This window comes from Chrysochloris asiatica, unplaced genomic scaffold (genome assembly GCF_000296735.1).
Source record: "Chrysochloris asiatica unplaced genomic scaffold, ChrAsi1.0 scaffold00182, whole genome shotgun sequence".
Taxonomy (NCBI): domain Eukaryota; kingdom Metazoa; phylum Chordata; class Mammalia; order Afrosoricida; family Chrysochloridae; genus Chrysochloris; species Chrysochloris asiatica.
In genome coordinates, this window is record NW_006408700.1 from 2,408,418 (window position 1) to 2,415,378 (window position 6,961).

At 39.7% G+C, this 6,961-nt stretch overlaps 1 pseudogene; it reads left to right on the plus strand.

Moving 5' to 3' along the window:
* Positions 1 to 2,897: 2,897 nt before the first annotated feature.
* LOC102815888 lies at positions 2,898 to 4,062 on the plus strand (annotated as a pseudogene).
* Positions 4,063 to 6,961: the final 2,899 nt, after the last annotated feature.

Consider the following 6,961-nt stretch of genomic DNA (forward strand, 5'->3'; position numbering starts at 1 on the left):
AATGTTATCTGTGATTCTAAACAATAAGAGGATATTGCTAAATCAGGTTTTCTCCTTTAAAACAACATGGATTTTAATATTTACCCCTCAATGTTATTATTCCTTCAAATCCTCATCTTAAATTGTAAAGATCTGTGTGCATATGCACATTTGTACGTATGTCTACGCATGTGTGTAAGTTTGCATATTTGACCATATGCATCTACTTGCTGAGAGAGAGAGAAATCTACATCACCTGCTGGTTGGTTAAAACACTGGACTCCTTGCCAATCTTTGATAAGCCCAGGATTGAAGAGGCTGCACAAAGTAGAGTGGGTAAGTTCAGGCAGAATCCCTATCAGAGGACACCCCAGTAGCTCACCTCTAACCTGGAAGAATTTCTGAGACTATCAGGATGCCATTTCTCATTGATATAATCTGCAATGATTAATCCCCACCTGTCAGTACACCGTCTCTGTTTACCTGAAACCATATTGCCTATGTTTTCTTGGACCAACCCTTTGGCTCCTCATCAAAACTCACCTCTTCATATACACACATACATGAACGTACTTGGAAACCTCAGAGACTCTGCCTAGAGAAACTGCCTAATGTTTGCTAATTCAGAATCCCATCCGATATGTAACTGACTTCCAATCCAAAGGAGCAAAAACAAAACAAGAACCCTGTACTTTTTCTCCTCAAATCAACTAGATCATTCTAGAATCTGTGAGTATTTACCAAATTTTTTCCAAGTTCCATTTACTCTTCTAAGAATTTATATGGACAAGTGTTTAGTTCTACCATATTTACAAATGCATGATCAATTCATAACATAGGACCCAGTAGACACTCAAAAAATATTCAGCACATGACTTCCCAATGAACTTGCCCACATAGGTCACATAGTAAATAGCAAAATAACAAGATGTGACTAACTCTAAAGCTTATACTGTTTATACCACCTTCATTTCTAAACATACTTCTCCTGAGAAACTATAACATTCTGATGCTTATATGATTCTTGTAAAATGTGTGATTCTTGTGCACACCAGGGTATGTGCTACAAGAAAAAATAAGTCTGTCAGAAGAAAATACCACGACCCGTTTTAGTACGTAATCATTGGCAGAACCAGCATATTCAGGGGAAAGGAAGCGAGCCTTTCCAATGAAATGTTATTTAACCATATTTACCCCAAACCTCCTGTTGAAATATTAAATCAGAAACAAATGTGGGAATATATTATGACAAGATATTCAGTGCTATTGCCACTATACTCAAATCAATAACTAATAACATATTGATAAAGGAATGACCCATGTTCAGATGTTCTGATGGAAAATATCAAAGCAGCAATATTGCATTATCTGTAATAATGATCTTCATTTCTATTTGTGTACAAAGACGATAATAGGGTCTCCAGAGAAACAGTAACAGCCACACAGAGTCCGGAGTTTAACCAGAGTCCAAATAGAGTCTACAGTCCTATGATTGATGCTGCAGGCTCCCTTTGTGGACTCTTGGACTCTAGGACAGATCCAGAAGCTAAGCAGAGCCCTCAGCAATCAAGCACTCTCGTAGTCTGCTCTAATGGCCAGAATAGGAAAGCAAGATGAGGTCAGACCTCTTTCTTTCACTTGGGCAATAATGTTTGGAAGGCATAATGCAATCATTTAGAATTCTTCCAGAAATATTACCTTGCTGTCTGCTGGTGTAGGCCATTGATCAGACGGCTTTCTGATTATTTGTTGTTCTGATTTATAGTGACCCTGTATAGGGGTTCTGAGGAGCAGATGGTAGGTTTGAACTGCCAACCTTGTGGTTCACAGTTCAGTGCTGATTTAAAGCATCACAGAGTCATGTTATTTCACACTATGTCCTGATGCATAACTTACCTTTTATGTGTCACTAACACTTTCCTATGTCAACAACACTATACCAATTTCCTACATCACAAGATCTACTTGCCTAGAAACTCCCTCTCAACATAGAAAAACACAAGAACCTGAAATTAGGATTTCACTGAAATAAATGTTCCATTAGGGAGACCTAGTTTTGCTATAAAGAAGCTACCACCCACATTTATGTGAAACTTAAGTATTCCTCCCCCAAATTGTTGATTGGTCATAATATAGTCATCAGTCTAATGTAGACTATTTCAACACAATAGCTCTCACTCATATGCATCCTCATGATTAAAGATCACTTTATTCAGCCAAAACATTGTAGATTATTAGAGATAAGAAGCAATGGATACCATCTAGTTCAATGTCTTTGTCTTGTTGTTGTTGTTGTTGTTAAGTGCCGTCAAGTCGGTTCCGACCCATAGCGACCCTGAACAGGGTTTCCGAGGCTGTAAATCTTTACGGGAGCGGAACGCCTCATCTTTCTCCCGCGGAGCCGCTGGTAGTTTCGAACTGCTGTCCTTGAGGTTCGCAGCCCGATTCGTAACCACTACGCTACCAGAGGAGATGAAAACACTGAAGTACAGAGTTGAAAGAGTACAGAGATCATTGAGAACTGAGTACATTTCACATCTTCAGTCGTTTCTTTCTTTCTTTCTTTTTTTTTCATACAAGCCCTACCTGCCTTCTCCCACTTCTCTGGACCTAGTCTTGTTTTCCTTTTAACCCCAGCTGTAGACAACAAGTGAGGCAGCATAACCCAGGGAACTATCTATCCCCCAGAAGATTCTCACTGGAAACCTGGCACTCGGTGACTCGGCAGAGAACATGCAGGAGCAGAGAAGAGGGCACCATCTGGACAGTGTTTCACTTGGTGCCAAATGGGCTCCAGCCATGGGGGAGAAGGAGAAAGGATTGGTGTGTGTCATCTGACTGCACACATTGATTTTCTCTTAGAAGGGATTTGTTAGTAACTGTGCTATTCTTACTGGTAGCTCTTGTAGGTGGTACTGATGGCTGACAAATGTGTAGGCAAGGACGAAGCAAGGTGAGCGGTAGCCAGGCAATTTGCAAATGATTTGTGAGCTAGAAATAGTCAGTGGTGTCTGATTACTATGTATGAATGAAAGGACACATTTTTGAAGGCTAAAAGTATGCATATGCTTTTCTCCACTTACTCTGCTCTCTTTTTAGATGAGTAGTAGGCACAAGGATTTCCCTGCCGGTACCTAGAAAAAAAATCTTAGATTAACACCACCCACTAACACTTCTCTTTTCTTGCTAAACTTTAATCATATTAATATTTTTATGTTCCTGCTACGTGTCCCAACCATGGAAGCCACACCCATGCACACAGTGCTTTTCAAAGGTCAATTCGCAATATTAGGGTTGGGGCAGAGATTTTCATCTAGAAGATTCTAGTTTCAGATGCACAACCTACTTTTAGGGGTAGTTTCAAGTAATTTATATCTTAATTAGTATTTTTCTTGTGCATGAAGAAGATGGCTCTAGTGAATTGTCTCACATTGTGCATGGGTGTATCAAAGCATTTTCCTCACATTAAGAATCATGCTGAGGACCTAAGAAGTCGGCACCCACAGGGGCATTTTTGTTTCTGCCTTGAGGTGAAATGAAGACAGAATCCTCGCATCACGTCAAAGCTAAACCGAGCTACTGGGGTCCTCAGGAAGCCTATTGTGCCGGCAGGTCAGGCCAGGCCTGGGCCTCCACTAGGCCCCATCCTGGGTCAGCGAGGTGTTTCCATCAACCAGTTCTGCTAGTTCAACGAGAAGACAAAGGACATCAAAGATGGCATCCTTCTGCCTACTAAGATTATTATGAACCCTAACAGGACGTTTGAAATCAAGATTGGACAACCCACTGTTTCCTACTTCTGAAGGCAGCAGCTGGGATTGAGAAGGGGGCCGGGAACACAGGGAAAGAGATAGCAGGCATGTTGACTCTGAAGTACATGTACGAGACTGCCCAAGTCAGCGCTCAGGATGACATACAGGATGTGGACTTGTGGACTTGTCCTCTGTCGTCCACTCCATCATTGGCTCTGCTCGCTCCCTGGGTATCCAAGTGATGAAAGATCTCAGTGTGGAGGAGCTGGCAGCTTTCCAGAAGGAGCGAGTAGTGTTCCTGGCAGCTCAGGCAGAAGCTGCCAAGAAATGACCCCTTCGCCATGCCCTCAGATTTGGGGAGAGAGTCACTAGGCAAAGGGCTGATTAGAAAGACTGAGCTAAAGGCACGGAGGAGGCTGGTCAAATCCGCTCACGATTTCCCTGACGTTAAGTATCTATTTCCATAACTATGGAAGGATCCAGGGATCAAGCCTGAATAAAAATCCCTCCCTTTCTCATTAAAAAAAAAAAATCATGCTGAACTTTCAGAAATATATATCACAATCCATCACAAACAAATTGTTTAGTATTTTTGAGTGACTAAAGCACATTCTCATGTACTGTGCTATTTTAATTTTGACAAGGGTTATCTAATAGTAGCAGTTATTCTTATTAAATATATATATATTTTAAAACTAAGTATTATATGGCCTCTGGTGTCAGCACTTACTAGGGAGTCAGATGGAACTGGATTTGTATCTTCATTTCCCCTATTGTTGTTGTTAAGTGGATTTGCATCTTCATTTCTCCTATTGTTGTTAACTGTTGCTGGTTCTAATTCATAGAGACCCTGATACGGTTTCTGAGAAATACCTGGTGGATTTGAATTGTAAATCTTGTGGTTAGCAGTTCCGTGCTTATCCTTTAGAGCCACACCAGCACTCTGATATCTCATTTGGTCCAGGGCAAATCTATCAGCATCTCCAAGTTTCATTGAAGAAGTCCGTGCCTCTAAGAGTCATGGGCATTCAACTAAGGTAATATTGGAAAGATGCTTGTCTCAAAACCAGGCCACCTCTCCATGTCCATTTCTCTTCTCGATTAAATCCTAACCTGGTGCTTTTTATAAAAAATGCTTTCCATTCCTTCTTTTGTCCCCTTTATGGCTAGGGAGACAATTCTGAGATAAGCAGGAAAAAGTCTCTGGCCATGGAACACAGCCATGAGAACTACAAATATAAGGAGAAACATACTCCCAACTTAAGCTAAGCAGTCCCACCAACATTATTATTAATACAAGAAAAGTGGGATTATATACAAATCTTTAATCTATTCCAGTTTTTATCTCTCCCCCTTTTGCAACAAAAGCCTTTTAGTCAATATCTTAAGTCATCAAAATAATGTTTCTTCTTCCTGTTAAGCAATGATTTAAATTTATATTTAGCAAAAAGGCAACCCATAACCAAAATATAGAAGTCTAATAAGTATTCTTCATCTGAACTGATTTTTATTTTGTCTCTGTTGTAATATAAAATCTAATGACCAGTTCCCACAAAAGATTAAGCATCTGTTGCAGCTGATCTACTCAAAGGCTATTCAAGCTGGAATGATATACTCAAGACAGAACTCTCAGCACTTGGAATATCTTCTCGGTCCATCAGGATTCAATCTCTGTGAAATAAAATGTGATGCCTCCAATAGCTAATCCTTAATTCAAGGAGAAGTGACTGCATTCCTGCTAATAGGCACTCATTTGATAGATTAGTCTTTCTTTGCCTGCTACCAAAGCTGAATGACCTCATAATTTCATTACTCTTCAGCAGGGCCTAAGCATATCTGGAAAACAGTAGCCAGAATGATTTCCTCCTAAGCATATCTGGAAAACGGTAGCTAGAAGAATGCTTCTCCACACTCTGGACACTTCATTTCGGATGGAGGGAGCGCCTCTCTTTTTCGCTTTGGTTCTGTTCTCTCAATGGAGAGACATAATTCAATCCTAAGAGCTTTAAAGGAGAAATTTGTCAAGCATAGTTCAACCCCACTTCTTCTATGTTCTCTCCAAGAAGTGATAACCCCACTGAGTACTCGGAAATCTGGCAACTGAAGACCCTGGATGCTTCTGTGTCCATATTTTGAAAAGCATCTGATACATCTAGGCACACTAGCTGACATTAAACCAAGTGATTGCAACTCTTAAGCAAGAGGTCACTAACTAGTATCTTTATAGCTGTATGTTGTTGTTGTTAAGTGTCATCAAATTGGTTTTTAGTCATAACAAACCTTATATAGGGTTTCCAAGGAGCAGCTAGTGGGTTTGAACTGTTGACCTTGTCATGGATTCAGTGATTATCCTACAGCACCATAGATTATCTAATTCCCAAAGAGGAAAAGACTTTTTTTTGCTTGGACCCACCATCAACACTCATGGAAGTAGCAGTCAAAAAATCAAACGACAAATGGCATTAGTCAAATTATACTGAATGGCATTAGGTAAGAGCTTTCTGTACACAAGGCTTTTTCTTTCTGTCCCTTATATACAAAGTAATTGTGCTGCCAGGTGTACAATGAATGTTACAGCCCCTCCGTCATTAGGTGGCATCTACTCAGTCCCGACTCATAGCAATTCTGTAATGGGTTTCCAAGACTGTAAATCCTAATGGGGACAGAAACTTCATCTTTGTCCCTTATAGCAGATGGTGGATTTGAACTGACGGCCTTGTAGTTACAAGTCCAGTGCTAATCCTACAATGTCAACAGTAGTCTACAATACATACAGTACATATGAGAGGGAGGCACAATGTTCATGGAAAATGGAGTTAAAATATAATAGAATTTTTCCTCTAACTTTTGAATCATTTGACTATATGATGGGACTCAAAAAGTCATGGAAAAATGAAATTATAAAATAATGGATTTTCCCATTAACCTTTTGAAGCCCAATTCAGTCATATCTAACTTTTTAAAACTATAACACGTTATATCTTAATAGTCATAATAAATGTCTGTGTTAGTTGTTTAAGTATGTACTGCATTATAATTTTCATTTAAAGTTTACTTTATATCAGTGGTGCTATAGGATAAGCATTCAACAGCACATTCAGTTTTAACTGTAGGGTCGGTGGTACAAACTCACCAGATTTTACAACAGACAAAATATAAATTAGTATTGCTTCTGTAAAGATTTACAGCCTCAGAAACCCTATACAAGGTCGCTGAGTCAGAACCAACTC